Genomic DNA, 16,200 nt, shown 5'->3' on the forward strand with positions numbered 1-16,200 from the left:
CAAAAATACATGCCAATGTAAAATATATAAGACTAGTAGTTCTTTTTTGATTTAAAAGTAGATTCAATAATCTACCCTTTTATTCTATCATTTCTATATCCCCCTTTTTCCTTTCAGAACAAGATCCCTGAATCTAATCTCCTTTGTTCAGCTTTTTTTCCTGACCATTACCAATAACAGCTTGTAACCAACCCCCAAAACAATGATAAATATCTATAACCCACTGAACTACCAACCCCCCCAAAAAAAAACAAAACAAAACAAAACAAAACAAAAAAACCAGACCACCCTACTGTCTTGGGAATATGGGCATTGTGTTCTTAAAATTATTTCCTGCTGTCTTGGGGCAACAGCATCTTTAGGGGACCCTGAAAAAAATGAGATAATTGTCAAGTCCTAGAAGAGGTAGCTGTATCATTTGTTGTCCAGTCTCTGTGTCATGGGAAAGTGCAGGGCTTATGTCAAGTCTTGGCTAGAGTAGTCTGTGAGGCTGGATCACCTCAGCTAGCCACCTTGAAATTGCCCTGGGCCGTTTGTAGTCCAAAGCCAGTCTTTGGGTGGTGTTTGCTAGGTTAGTGGTGTTACCGTTACCACAATCCAGGTGGAATCATCACTGTGGGGCCCCATCATCCTTTGGGAGACTTCAAGGTCACTGTTAGAAATGTTCACAGTTCACTGCAGAAAACTTAAACATTTTAAATGTCATATGAAGCAGATCTCAAAGAGGGTAAAGGACTACAATTTGTTAGGTACATCCAGAGTACAAAAACTTAATTCCTAGTTACCTGATAAAGACTCAACTTGAAATCATGTACAGGAAGCTAGATGAAGCCTTTTTCTAGAATTAGTTAGTACTCTATATGACCATTAATATGACAAAAAGTTTAAAATATATGTATTAATTTTATAAATTTTGAGATAATATTTATACCTCAAGAAAAGTGTTAAAGAGTAAAAATAAAATAAAAGGATTATGAGAGATGTTCCTGCTGTTAGGTAGCATTTCATTCTTCTGGGGTCTTTGACAGAGTTGAAGTCTAGATAGTCATAGTTATAGTTTTTCTTAGTTATGATTAAAGATAAATTAGATGTGAAATATGGTGATATTTTATTTGTATTAAAATGTTATTTGTATGTTAATAAATAAAGTTGCCCGGGGGTCAGAGCTATTAGCAAGCCATAGGAAAGCAGGGCAGTGGTGGCGCACGCTTGTAATCCCAGCACTTGGTAGGCAGAGCTAGGTAAGTCTCTGTGTGTTCAAGGATACAACCAGTATTGGATACACATGCCTTTAATCTCAATACCAACCATAGAAAACCTGGAGGTCTGTACAGACAGGTAGTGATGAGGCGGTCATGTGGTTGGGTTTACAACCAATGAGAAGGCAGAACAGAAACTCTATATAAAGACTTTAACACAGGAAGTAGCTCTGGTTCGGAGAGGTAGGACCACCGCAGGAGGAAGGGTAAGGTTTTAGCTCTTAGCTCTGACCTTTTGGCTTTCTTCTTTGCATTGGTTCTGTGTTTCTTATTTAATAAGATGGTTGGTTACATCTATAGTGAAACTTTAGACTCACCAAGATAAGATAGATAACTGAGTATTTTCTCTAATTTTGTCAAATACAAATGAACTGGATATTGTAACTGTAATTCTTTTTTTTTCTTTTGGTTTTTCAAGACAGGGTTTCTCTATGTAGCTTTGTGCCTTTCCTGGATCTCGCTCTGTAGACCAGGCTAGCCTCGAACTCACGGAGATCTGCCTGCCTCTGCCTCCTGAGTGCTGGGATTAAAGGTGTGTGCCATCACCACCCGGGCAATAACTGTAATTCTTAATTACTGTTTTTGTTGTATATAATCTTACTATGATAAAAATTAAAAACATTTTTAATTAGACAAAAAGGGGGAAATGCTGTGGAATAATCCTTCTGTATACTGTGTATGTATATGTATTACTCTAGTTGGTTAATAAAAAGCTAACAGGCTGGTAGCTGGGCAGGAAGTTAGATTGAAATGCCAAACTGAGATGATGGGAAGAAGGAGGGCAGAGTCAGGGAGATGTTAGCCAGCTTCCCAGGAAGCAAGACATGCTACAGAACAGGTAAAGCCAGGAGCCATGTGGCAATACACAGATTAATAGAAACAGGTTAATTTAAATGTAAGAGTTGGCTAGTAACAAGCCTAAGCTATCAGTCAAGCATTTATTACTAATATTAAGCCTCTGTGTGTTTATTTAGGACCAGCCAGTCAGGACAGGAAAACTCCATCTACAGTGGTGATTTTCCATTTCTGCTACAAACAGTTTCTGTAACTTAAGGGGCTCCACACACAGTTGCTATGTTATAGTCTGCAAGACCAAGTCCCTGAGTGGCCTTTCTGGCCTAAAATCAGGATTTTAGAAAGGCCTTAAGGAAATAATCCATTCCCTTGGCTCTTCCATCTTGTAGATACTGCCTGACCTTGATTTCCAGCCTCTATCTTCAAAGTCAGCAAGGCCAACCCCACCCCTGGTGGCATCACTCTGACTCTCCTCTACCTCCCTCTTCCACTGTGAACACCCTCCGTAACTGCATTGGATCTACCCACAAAATCCAACACAATTTGCTTATTTGAAGGTCAACTGACTTGCAACTGTAGCAGGAATCTTAAAAGTTCTTATTAATAAAATCAAACCCGAGGCCAGTTATCGGGGTCAATGCTAGTAGATCAGAGAGACATTGTTAATGTAATCTTGACTGTATATTGCATATACTTATTGAAGATAGTTAAAAAAAATAAAAAAAAAGATTTCTATCTCTGGAATGCTAGGATTAAAGGTGTGAGTGCCACCATTTTCTAGCCTTTGTATCTAGTAGCTGTCTGTTCTCTGACCCCAGATAAATTTATTAGAGTACACAATATTTTGGGGAACACAATACCACCACATGCAACCTCCATCCCATTGGAAATTTTACCTCCTTTTTCTTTGTAATTTTGGTGTTTGAATAAGAAAGGTCCCCCATTGGCTCAGGTACTTGAACACTGGGTCCCGGTTGGTGGTGCTGTTTGGGGAGGTAACACAGCCCTGCTGGAGGAAGTTGGTCATGAAGGGCTTTCATGGTCTCTCCCCTCTGCCGGTTCACCATCTCTGCTTGGGTTTGCCCTGGAGGGTGTGATCTCTCGGTTTCCTGCTCCTGCCCAGTGCCTGCCACTCTCTGTCATGTCTTTCAGCCACAGTGGACTCTTCTCCCTCTGAGACCATAAGACCAAGTCAAACGCTTTATTCCATAAATTGGTTTTGATGATGGTGTTTTATCTCAGCCACAGGAAAGTAACTAATACAGTAATATGACGTGGACCGCATGGTGACCATTCCTGCTAGACAGAGTTCCAGCATTTCCACATTGCTGACCACACTTCTCCAGCACCTTTTTACTTTCTTTCTTCCTTTTTTTTTTTTTTTGAGACAGGGTTTCTCTGCGTAGCTTTGGCACCTGTCCTAGAATTCATTCTGTAGCCCAGGCTGGCCTCGAACTCACAGAGATCCGCCTGCATCCCGAGTGCTGGGATTAAAGGTGTTGGCCACCACCGCCCAGCTTTACTTTCATTTTTAATGTTTCACAATATTAATGCCTTTCCCTTTGAGAAACTTTGTATGTGCTTAGGTAAAGGATAGTCAAGGTCAATGTTAGATTCCTCAACCCCTGATCTCAAGCCACACACCAGCTCACATGCTCTTTGTCTCCTGTGCAGCTATACAGTATAAAAGGTGTAATCTTCTCTCAGTTAAGTCTGCTGGCAGCCAACCTGATTCACCCTCAGATCGTGTCTGTGTCATGCCCCTCCCCCCCAGCCAACTCCACACATCCTCTTTGGGACCTGAACCGCCCTGCTGAAGCAGGTCTTCAGCAGTAATATAACATATTTACAGATTCTGTGGATTAGGAAAGGACATATTAGGAGGCTATTATCCTGGTACTGCAAGATCCTTTCAAAAACTTATAGTTTATATACAGAATTTACATATACACACAGTCTCTTTCTCTAATGGGACCACATTGTAGACATGCTTGTACATCTTTTTCTTCACCTGTTTATTACTAGATCTTCAGGATATCTCCAAATCGTTGAGTTTAGCTCTACGCCATTATTATTTACTGAGGCCGCATGGGATTGAATGCACTGATGGGAATTAGAACTCATTACGACTAAGCCAAGAAATAATAGTACAGCCAGCAGTGCGCGACTGGGGAAGTGAGGCTGCAGTTCTCGGGAATCAGGAACAAGATGTGCCACAAGAGGAAGCACAAGTCATAAGGTGAGGAGGGTGACTGAATCAGGACTGAGATGTGGCTGGGAAGGAGGAGAGCCGAGGCACAGGAGAGGCGGCCCTAACACACAGCTGTGGGCCGCTTCTCCTGCAGCCGCTAATTCAGCCCGGGCAACAACCAGGCGCCACAAGAAGATGACGGTGGACCCTCAATCCCGGCACTCAGCAGGCAGAGGCGGGAGAATTGCCGCAAGTTCCAAGCCAGCCTGATGAATGTAGTAAGTTCCAGGCCAGACAGGGCTAAAGAGTGAGATCCTGTTTCAGAGAGGGAGGGAGGAGGGGGAGGAAGAGGAGGAGAAGGAGGAAGAGGAGGAGGAGGAGGAGGAGGAGGAGGCGGCACACAGAGATTAAGTGACATATTGGGTGAGGTAGAAAGTGGCTGAGGTAGAATTTGATCCGAGGGTACCCGCAATTGGTTTGGTTCCAGAGCTCTGTTCCCATACAACTCTAGGGTGCTGTGGAGACTTGGGAACTCCATTCATGAGTGTGTTGTCTGCATGGGCTGACATTCTTGTCCTCGGTTTCTCGTGAGATCCTTGACTCCCGTGTGTCCATACACAGTACCAATGAACCGAAGCATCATAATGTGGTAGAGAGCGAACTTGGAAACTGGAGAGATTTCAATTCAGATCCCGGATTTTTCATTCATTAGTCGTGTGACTTTGAGCTTCTGGTGAACCCCTCTGTCAAAGGAGAAAAAAATCAGAAGCTGGAGAAGTAGGACAGTCAGGAACGTTCTGGCCACATAGGCATGAGACCTGAGCTCCACGCCCAGAGCCCGTGTAGAAAAGCCAGGCATGATTACAGTCGGGAGAAGATCGGCAATCGGGTCTTTGAGGCTTACTGGCCGTTCAGCCTCACTGAATTGGCAAGCGCCAGGTCCCAGGGAGAGATCAGGTTTTAAGCAAAACAAAACCCCAAATCAAAGCAGGACAAGAACAAAGTGGAGGATATCTGGGGATGAAACCCTCGGCTTCCACATGCTCACGCACACACGCACGCACCACACACACACAGGTTCATGCACACACAGAAAAATAAAACCCAACTGGCAGGATTGAGGTATTACTGGGTCACAAAAAGCTGGCTGCAGGGTGGAGTCCTGGTTAGCCAATCACCGGTTCTCAGAGGAAGCTGCCTTCCTCCAGGGGCCTTTTTAGGAGGAATCCTTGATGTCTACAATAACAGGACATTGCCGCCTGCAGACTCTCTGTTTAGCGGAGTTGTGCCCATATATCCATTGGCTAGCACTCATTCCGACTGGCTTCTAAGTCCATGCCATCCTGCTTGCTGGATATTTCAAATGTCATGTCTGACCACGGGCAGGATGCCAGGTGTTTGTCAGTGTTCGGGGCGGTTAAGCACAACCAGGAATTCTCCCTTGCTTCACCTGACTTGCAAATGTCCCACTAAAGAGTCACGTGAATGAAAAGCCTGCTCATTCTCCAAGCCTACCGTGGAATTATATTACACATAAAGGCAGTGTGTTATTTGCTTGCTATTAATTATGCTAACACTTTGACCACACAAACCACTGTGAAGTTGGTACGAAAAGTGTGCTTCATTTTCTTGGGAATGTCACTATGAGTGGTACCCAGAAAGGCGTCTTAAAATGTGTGTTTGTGTGTGTTCATGTACGCGTGTGTACGTGTCCATGTGTGTTGGTGCCTGTGGAGGTCAGAGGTCAATGTCAAGTGTGTTCTTCAATCACTCTTACCTTTTTTTTTTTCTTTTTTGAGGCAGGGTATTTCCCTGAACCTGGAGCTTGATGATTGGCTTGTCTGACTGGCAGTGAGCCCCAAAGGTTCTCGTGTCTCCCCACATGCGGTGCGAGGCGTACACTGTTGTGCCTGCTTTCTACGTGGGTGCTGGGGATGGAACCCGGGACCTCGTGTCTGTGCAGTGAGCACTTTGCCGACTGAGCCGTCTGCCTAGCCGCTGGTGTCCGAGTTACCTGTATTTATTGCACAGCTATTGCAGTTTGCATTTGCGGTGCTCAGTGAAAACACAGAAGAAATCCGAGGTCCCTTTTAATTTAGAATAAAATATTACTAAGTAAGTAAGGTAGTAGCCAGCCTTCGAGATGATCCTCAGTGGTCCCCATCTTCTGATATTCATGGGTTTTTGTTGTTTTGTTTTTCGAGACAGGATTTCTCTGTGTAGCTTTGGAGCCTGTCCTGGATCTCACTCTGTAGACCAGGCTGGCCTCGAACTCACAGAGATCCGCCTGCCTCTGCCTCCCCCTGTGCTGGGATTAAAGTCTTCTACGCCACCACCGCCCTGAGGATGTTCATGTTTTTGAGCAATACCCTCGAACGTTGTATCGGACTTGATCTACCTGACCAGTAGAATAGCCAAGTCATGACATATCACTTCTGAAACTCTTTCTCTCCCCTCCCTCCTTCCCTCTGAGTGTGTGTGTGTGTGTGTGTGTGAGTGTGTGTGTGTGAGTGTGTGTGTGTGAGTGTGTGTGTGTGTGTGTGTTTAGACCCTCCACCACAGAAGGAAAAGTTTCCGCTTCTTCCAGAAGCAAATTATCTCTCAGGCATTGGTTGTGTCCTGGTTGTCTTTCTGTTGCTGACATAAAACACCCTGACAAAGAGCAACTTGGGGGAGAGAGGGTTTCCTTCACTTAGGATTTCAGGTCACAGTCCATCGGGAAGTCAAGGCTGCAGGAACTTAGAGTGACTCGTCACGTCATATCTACTGCTAAGTGGAAGTGTTGCAGCTCTGAGAGGAAAGGTCCCCTGGCCGTCGGGAGCCAAGGAATATCAAAGTCACACTGCACAACAGACCTCATACAAGAGATTTATCGGTAAGGACACAGAATGGCTGCTTCTGCTTGGGGGAGAAGCATCGGGGAACTGAGCAGGAGGCAGGTTTGATACAAGGCTTCTTGGGGGGCAGAGTTTTCCAGGGTGGGGATTGGTGGGATTTCAAGGCAAGCCCAAGGATTGGAGGGATTTTGAGGCCAGGGGAGTGGATTTTCAGGCTCAGGGATTGGTGGGTTCTGGTGAGTTTTCAAACCCAGAGGTGGGCTTGGACCTTTCCTATAGCAAGAGCGGAGAGAAATGAATGCATGCATACTCCTTGCTCAGTGCACTTTCTCTTATACAGTCCAGGACTCCAAACCAGGAAATGGTGTCTCCCTCTTTCAGGCTGAGTTTGCCCACATCAACTGAAACAATGAAGTCAACCCCCGACGGACATGTCTGCCCATGTGACTCTTTATGAAACAGGGTAAGGAAATGGTAGCATTCGTGTGATCAGAGGGTAAAGCCCCAGGACACTGCCATCAAACTGTCACCCCTCAGGCACTTATGCAGGCCTAACTGAAGGGGAGGCATTGTCAACAAAAGTGGCCATCAGACCTCTGAAGAGTAACTTCAGCAATTGCCACCGTGACCCACATGCCAGAGGTGCTTCTAAAGTAAAGCTGTGGATGACTAATACTGTATTGGTCAGCCATGTGGCTTCCAAAATTAGTTCAAGTCAACTAAGAACAGAAAACTAAAAGCTTTAGAGCTTATTTAGACTAGCCCTTGGCTTCAGTATTTTTTACCAAATGATTGATAAAGCACAGACCTTATTTCAGAAGAGAGCAGACATTCACAAGGAGTCTGCCATTCCTCTCAAGACAGCTTTCTGCGGGTGCAATGTAACAGCAGCTTGAGGCCTTTGTGTTACTCAACACAGTAAACTTACCGGAGGAGAGAGCGTTTGAGGACGTTCACACGTCCATGTTTACATAGCTCATTTCGGTCTTTTAGTTCTGGTGATGCGGTGTTTGCTTTGCACTCTTAGATGGTGGGTATGACCTGCACTGTTAGAAGTAGTTCACGGAAATCCTGGCAGTTAGGGACAAATCAGAACTTATGGAGTCCCTCATGAACAGTCCCCACGTCCTGAATTGCTCTTCTCTCTTGGCCGGCTTCTTTCAGTCTATTTGCTATTTTTGGTGAAGTGGGTTTTTAGTCCTGGTCCGAGGGAGAAAAGGACCCTCAAGTTACAAGATCTCCCCAGTCTAGGGAGCCTCTGCAGGTGCTTAGGCAAGGAGAATTTAACAAAGCCTATAAGCCTGGTGTGGGGGTACAGGCCCTTAACCCCAGCACTCAGGAGGCAGAGGCAGGCAGATCTCTGTGAGTTCAAGACCAGCCTGAGCTACAGATCGAGTTCGAGGACAGCCAGGGCTGTTACACAAAGAAACTCTGTCTCAAAAACAAAACAATAAAAACAAAACCCAAAGTATATGAATACATACATGGCAGTGGAGTTTCAATCCAAGTAGAGCACATATGGAGGCTTGATCTTTTTTATAATATTTAAATGTATGTGTATGAGTGTTTTGCCCACATGTATGTATGTGCACATTTGCATATTTGGTGCCCAGAGAAGCCAGAAGGGGGAAGCAGATCTCCTGGACCTAGAGTTACAGATAGCTGTGAGCCTCCATGTGGATGCTGGGAAACAAGCCAGGGACCTCTGGAAGAGCAGCCGGCGCTTTTTGACGCCTGAGCCATCTCTCCAGTCCTTTTTTTTTTTTTAACTGATGGGGAGTGAAACGAAGTTGCACTTGCGGGACAGACACTGCACTACATCCTAGATCCTCAGTTATTTTTGAGACAGGCTCTCACTTCAGGCTGGTCTTGGATTTGCTATGTAATCTAGTCTGGCTGGAAATAGGAAGCCTTCTGCTTGGGACCATGGGTATGTCCTATCATTCTCAAAGCAAAACTGGGACATTTTGGAATGTAGGGATTACACCTGCTTCATGTGATGCTGGGGATACAATCCAGAGCCTTGTGTATTCAAGGCTAATACTATACCAACTGAGTTACATCCCTTAGCTCTGGGACAGGTGCTTACAGAGTTGTTCCCTTCTGTGTCCTCCCTCCTGCTTGTTAGGGTGCGTGCATAGTCCCATACTTCATAAAGGAATTTATGCAACGAGTGTTTATTAAACACCTAAGTCCCAGATTATATACAAGAACTACAGAACACGATCCAGGATTACATTTGTGAGTTACGTGACACAAAAATCTTTTGCTTTATTCTACCTAGGAAAAGCGTGTTTGCATTCAATTTAGTAATAACTTGGACTTGGCATCTTTCCTCAACTGTATTTAAATCCTGTAGGAAATGTGGCCTTTGAAGTTATGCTGAAAATCCAGAGGCAGTATCTTTAAAAGAGAGATCAGTAGAGATTTGCTCCTGAAAAAGCCAAAAATCTGGTTGGATGGATGGAAAAAGAACCATCAGGCTGAAATAGCAGTCTAGCGTTATTTTGCGGGTACCGTGGATAACCAGTACTGACCGGGATCCCTGGACGTGTAACTTCTTCGTTTTAGGTCTCGGTTTCTGAGTGTCTTGGAGCACATGCTCAGCTCTTGGCAGCTGGTGAACAATGCTCACCCGCCGGTGTGCAAAGGGATCTTGCGTAGTAGGCTTCGAGTCCCCCACGCAGGTATTCTCGTCGGTGTTGAGGCTCTTGGGTTTACACTACCGTAAACCACAACCAGCGAGGTCCAGACTTCAGCTCCTGGACAACCGCAGGGTACCACGCCAGCCCCGCCCTCAAGAACCAAACCCCACCCCTGCCTCACCGGCCGCATCCTGGTTGGTCGCCGCGGTGAGCACCGGTCTCGCCCCGCCCCGCCTCTGAGGCCCCTGCCCCGCCCATCAGCGTTATGGCCCGCCCACGCAGGCCACTTGCTGCAAGCCCATTGGTCCCTGCGGTGCGCACGGCGCCTCGCTCCGCCCCTCCCCGGTGCCTTGGCCTCGCGCCCGCCGCCGGCTCCCCGGGCTGAGGTCGAGCGGGCCGCAGCCGCCCCGGCCGACGCGCGCCCTCGACGTCCCTGCGCCCGCCTGGGTTCGGTGTGGACGTCGCAGGTAGCCGGGTGAGTGAGGCTGGTGGGTCTCGGGCTTCCGCCATCCGCCCTCCGATCGAGCGTGGGGCGCCGGCCCGGCCCGGCCTGGGGTGCCGTGGCGCCGCCCGAGTCGGTGCGGAGCAGCGCGCGGGCGCCCGGGGGTGGGGTGAGGGGTGGGGTGCCGGCCTGAGCCCGCGTCCCCTCGGCCGCCCGTGGCTCTGACACGGCCGGGGCAGGCCGCTCCGCCGCGTGTCTCATCCGCAGGCTGGGAGGTTTCTATCTCGATCCCTGGAGCGTCCCAGGGCGACCGGTAGGGGAGGAACGACCTGCGGGGCGCCGCCGCCGCCGCCGCCGAGGCCCCGGGAGGGTCTGGGGACGAGCGACCCTCCCGTCTGCTCGGGGAGCCATCGCCAGGAGCTGTCCGCGTCGCCTTGACTTCCCCGTCCCCTCTGCAAGCGCAGCGATGAGAGGGACGTCTTTGGGCATTCCTCCTGAGCGGCCTTTTCAGAGAAGTAGCGCCGACCGTGGTCGCCGTCGCAGTGGCCGGTGTGGGCTAGGCCATTCTGGGTTTTTGGCCCGTGAGTTGGTTTTCCGAGTTCGCCACTTCAGCCTGAAAGGTAGATAGAGGCTTGACCTTTCCAGCCCAGGCGGCGGAGGCGAGGGCCCGCTTCCACGATGCTGCTGTGATGGGAGGAGGGCCGTGGGAACGCGGACCTCTCCCCGGGGTGGATATGCTCACTCGCAAACAAGTCTCCTTTTCCCTCGCTCGCAAACTCTTTCCCCCCACTTGGACCACGAGTCCCGTTTCCAGGTAATTCCAGAGGCGCCTCTTCCTAAGCCTGTCTGCCTTTCTCGTCATCTTCAATCCGTTTGTCTTTCCAAAGAGCAGAGCCAAGCGACTTAGCACTTTCACCGAGCATGGTGTTGGAAGGACTTTCCGATCCTAGATTGAAACCCAGAGGTTGATTTGCATAGCGATGCTGCAAGAAAAGCAGGTTTAATTGGAACGGGGTGAGGATGTAGTTTTTCCTCTTCAGGAGACACGCCCCTTTGACCTCCCCTTTCTTCCTGTATCAGCTAGTAGCCGTCACTGCCGTGTTTTGGTTTTGTTTTCTAAATTCCCTTCTGGGGTCCAGAGGTAAAGAATTAATCTCGTATAATCCTTATTTGCCTTTTAATATAATAAAGCTAAAATGTTGTGTAAAAAACACAATTTAAACGTTACAGAAGGATACCAAGTAAAGCATTCAGACAATACAGAAATGTTAAATAAAGCTGGGTGGCTGGCGGTGGCGCAGGCCTCCAACACTCAGGAGGCAGAGGCAAGTGGATCTTCGTGAGTTCGAGGACAGCCTGGTCTACAGAGCGAGTTTCAGGAGTGGCCCCAAAGCTGCACAGAGAAACCCTGTCTCAAAACCTCCCTCAACGCCCCCCCCCCAAGGAAATGTCAATAAAAAGTGAAATCCTCAAAATTCTCATTCCTTCACTCTCCACTCTTCATGCCTCCAGTTGTCCTCCTGAGGAGGCCATCACAGCATGATGCTTTTGGTAACATGATGAAGACAGGTGTCCACACTGATACATGTGGACTTAATTTTTAAGAGAAAAAAAGGCTGCACAGAGGGCCGGAGAGATGGCTCAGAGGTTCAGAGTGCTGCTCCTGCTCTCAGGAAGGAGTACACATCAGACTGACAGCCCACCTGTCACACTCCAGGGAATCCAGTGCTTCTGGCCCCTGTGGGCATCAGCACTCACATGCAGGTGCACTCCACACAGACACACACGTATACAGGTGTGTGTGTGTGTGTGTGTGTGTGTGTGTGTGTGTGTGTGTGGTTTTTCAAGATAGGATTTCTCAGTGTAACAGACTTGGCTGTCCTGGAACTTGGCTACAGCCCAGGCTGGCGTGGAACTCACAGAGATTCACCTGCCTCTGCCTCCCGAGTGCTGGAATTAAAGGTGTGCGCCACCACCGCAAGGCAAATAAAAGCTGAATTTTAGGACACACACACACAGAGCTGTGACCCCAGCACTGGAGGTGGGGGATCAGAGTTGTGTGGATTCCAGGGGATTGCTGGCCAGTCACTCTAGCCCAAATGGTGAACCAAGTCTGCGGAGAGACCTTCACCTCAAGCATAAGGTGGAGAGCAATAGAGGAGGCACTGACCTTTAACATCTGCATGGGCACACAACACACCTGTGCTCATACACGCACAATAAATAAATAGTAAAATAGAAAGCAAATGAGTAAAAGTTTGTGAGTTACATTTTTTTTTAATTAAAAAAAAAAAAAAAAAAAAAAAAAGAGTCCTTGCCGCTCTTGCTGCTCGTCCAGAGAACCTGAGTTCATTTCCCATGTCAGGTAGCTCACAACTGCTTATAACTCTAGCTTCCGGGGATCCAGCACCCTCATCTAACCTCTGAGGGTACCCACACACATAAGGCATACTCTCACATAGAGACACACATATAAATAAAAAACTTTTTTTTTTTTTTTTTTTTTGAGACAGGGTTTCTCTGTGTAGCTTTGCGCCTTTCCTGGAACTCGCTTTGGAGACCAGGCTGGCCTCGAACTGACAGAGATCCGCCTGCCTCTGCCTCCCGAGTGCTGGGATTAAAGGTGTGCGCCACCACCGACCGGCATAAAAAACGTTTTAAGTGATGTAAAAAATGCTTTTACAGTGGGACCAAGTCCTGTGCTCATTGCATGAGTTGGCTGTTTGAAACCTGGAGCTTATGCAGGGACACTTGGCTCAGTCTGGGAGGAAGAGACTGGACCTGCTGGACTGAGTCTACCAGGTTGATCGCAGTCCTGGGGGGGCGGGGGGGGGGAGGACTTGTCCTGGAGGAGGTGGGAATGGGGGGTAGGCTGCGGGTAAGGGGAGGGGGTGGGAGGGGGGAGAATAGGGGAATCCATGGCTGATATGTAGAACTGAATGGTATTGTAAAATAAAATATATATTAAAAAAAAATGCCTTTAATCTCAGCACTCGGGAAGCAGAGACAGGCAGATCTTTGAGTTCAAGGCCAGCCTGGCCTGCAGAATTCTAGGACAGCCAGGGCTACACAGAGAAACTGTGTCTCAAAAAAAACCCAAAATAAATAAATAAGAAAAAAACCAAAAATAGTGAGCATGTGTCTGTTTCAAAGTTTTATTTAAGAATTACGAAACTTTTTTTCCCCAAAAAAGATTTAAAGGAGTAGGTGTTTACGTGGTTCATAGAGAAAAGAATGTCTCATAGTTGCTATGTTAGGTATAACAGGCTTATGTTTCACAGGGCAAGAAAAAATTACAACATTTGGAATGAATTTTCTCCACTAGGCTATATAAATCCAAACCATACCTTGTTAATTTCTTAAGAGGTAATAAACTATATTTTCATCTTTATCAATAGGGAACTGTCCACTAAATAAAGTCAGAACAAGGTCAAGCCTTACTGTTGGAGAATGTAGAACTTCCTGGCTAGTGGTTGTTTACCTTTTATAATCTTAAGTTCAAACTTGACCTTAAGGAAAGGACGGCATCCCCGCTGTAACGTCCAGGAAGAGTTGAACGGACAGTGGCTCCGGCTTGCCTGGCTCCTGGAAGGGCTCTTGGTGAGGATGTCAAAGCTGCACTATGCAGGAGAGAGCCCTGAGAACCTGAGCTTAGTCAGGGCATCTGGGGGCTCTGGTCCAAGGCCTGGATGGACAGCAGATGCGGTCATTTGTGCCTCAGCTTCCACCCAGAGCCTCTCTGCAATTGCCAGGGTCCATCCAAGCCAAACCTCTCTGGGAGGCAAGTGCCTGGGCCTCAGGGCTTGCAGGAGAGACAGCAGCATCAGCATATGTTCAAGATGGAGCCAGCCCTGCCAAGTGGCGATGGGAATCTGGGCCAGGTTCCAGGGCGTGCAGGCTCAGGTTGAAGGCTGCCAGAGCGCCTGGGACACTGTGCTGCTTCCGTTTGGCCTGGTACCCTCTGCTTCAAGGACATGGCTGGCTTCCTTGGCTCTCCTGTGTGGGGTCTCCTGTAGCCTGCATTATTTTTGAGTGGCTTACCCTCTCTAGTGGTGTACCAAGTCCGGGAGGGCTCTGATGAGAAGTTAGAGTTTGGGAGCCCTTGCAAGTCCAGTGCTTCGGTTCTGTCCGAATGCTCGATTGATATTAACAGTAGAATTGTGGTTGAAGTCATTTTCCCTCAGAGTTTGGAAGCTATTGCCCCATCCTGTGCTTCCACTGCTGCTGTTGAGCAGTCCTCAGGCTTTGGCCATTCCTCCTCCGTCAACAGAGAGGCTTCTCTTTGTTGTCAGTGTTGTCCATGAGGTTGAGTCTCTGAACCTTTAAATACAAACGGTACAGGAGCATCTTCTCCAGGAACCTGGCAATGTCGTTTGCCTGCTGTCTCGGCCGTCTCTAGTCATTTGTATGTGAACTTTCACTTCTGGTTTTCTCATTTTTTTTTTTTTTTTTTTTTTTTTTTTTGTTTCCTGACATCTGTCCCCTCACCCACACTACTATTGTTGAAATAGTCTCTTACACATAGCCCAGGCTAGCCAGGAACTCGTTATGTAGCCTAGGCTTGCCACAAACCCACAGCCGTCTTTCTACCTGGTTCTCCCCAGCGTTGACATTACAAGCAGGACCACAATGCCTGGCTGGTTTTTTGTTTGGTTTGTTTTTTTTTTCTCCACATCTTGCTCTGTAATCCAGGTTAGTTCAGGCTGTACTTAACTTGCAGATACAACCCACCTGCTGACGTCTTCTCCATGCTAAGGATTACAGATGGGTGCTTTATTTCCTTTAGAGTTTGTTAAAGCTTATTTTTTATTTTCTGTGTATTGGTGTTTTGCCCGCCCTTACATATGTGTGTCACGTATGTGCCTGGTGGCTGCGAAGATCAGAAGAGGCCTTCAGATCTCCCAGAATTGCAGTTACAGATGGTTGTGGGCGGCCATGCGGGTGCTGGAAATTATCCCACGGTCCTCTGCATGATAGCAGATGCCCTTAGCCCCAGCCATCTCCCAGCCCCATCTGATTTTCTTGACTCTTGTTTCTCAGTTTTTCTATTTGGATACCATGTAGCCTAGGCTGTCCTCAAACTTCCGATCTCCCACCCAGGCCTGTGGAGTGCTGAAATTAGAGGTGTGTGCTTCCATGCCTGGCTCTTATTTCATTTTCATCTTTCAAACCGTATTTATGTGTGTGTGTACACGCCACAATTCATGTGTGGAGGTCAGAGGACAACTTGGGAGAGAACTCTCTCTCCACCACAGGGGTTCCAGGGATCACCAGGTTGCCAAGCATGGGGGCAGCAGGCACCTTTAAACTGCTGAGCCATCTCCACGGTCATAATTCGCATTTAAAACAGTTTCCACTGTGAGGTTTCTAAATCCCAAGGCCGTTTTCCAGTCCCAGTGTTTCTTAGCATAGTATTCTTTTTATATATTTTATTTATGTATTTATATATGTGTATATATATGTGTGTGTGTGTGTGTGTGTGTGTGTGTGAGAGAGAGAGAGAGAGAGAGAGAGAGAGAGAGAGAGAGAGAGAGAGAGAGAGAGAGAGAGAGAGAGAGACAGGGAGGGAGAAGAGAGAAACGCATGTGTGCTTACATGCGGAGGACAGTTTTTAGGATGAATCCTTTTTCTCCACGTGTGCAGGTCCCAGGGATCAAACTCAGGTGCTCAGGTGTTAGGAATGGTGGCTGAGCCATCTCACTGGTCCTAGGATGGCATTCGCTTCTTGGTTTCTGGCATTGGAATGATTTTTTTTCTTCTCCCTGTATGGTTTGTTGTACCAAGCTGCTGTTTTCTTTTTCAAACCCTCTCTGTATACCTTCCATTGTCAAAGGTTCTTCATACACACAGTACTCTGACTCTGCTTAGAATAAAAAGGGAGCTAAGATGACTGACCGCTCCGAGGGTGTGGCTGGGACCCTTGAACTGTTCATTGCTTGAGGCCATTCAGTTAGTGGAAAACCCCATACCTGTGTACATCACCTTCTTAATTTCATCAGGTCCCCTAGAGAAGAGCTGTCTTGTCCAGAAG

The 16,200-nt window shown here is 47.4% G+C and overlaps 1 protein-coding gene across 1 annotated transcript in view; it reads left to right on the top strand.

Moving 5' to 3' along the window:
* The first annotated feature begins 10,072 nt into the window (after positions 1-10,072).
* Positions 10,073-16,200, top strand: part of Tmem50b (transmembrane protein 50B) — a 37,669-nt gene continuing 31,541 nt past the window's right edge. The window contains exon 1 of the mRNA XM_028877104.2: positions 10,073-10,202. The gene's annotated coding sequence lies outside the window, so the exon portion shown is untranslated. The remainder of the gene's footprint in view (positions 10,203-16,200) is intronic.

The sequence above is a fragment of the Peromyscus leucopus genome, chromosome 12, assembly GCF_004664715.2.
Source record: "Peromyscus leucopus breed LL Stock chromosome 12, UCI_PerLeu_2.1, whole genome shotgun sequence".
In the NCBI taxonomy this organism is placed as follows: Eukaryota; Metazoa; Chordata; class Mammalia; order Rodentia; family Cricetidae; genus Peromyscus; species Peromyscus leucopus.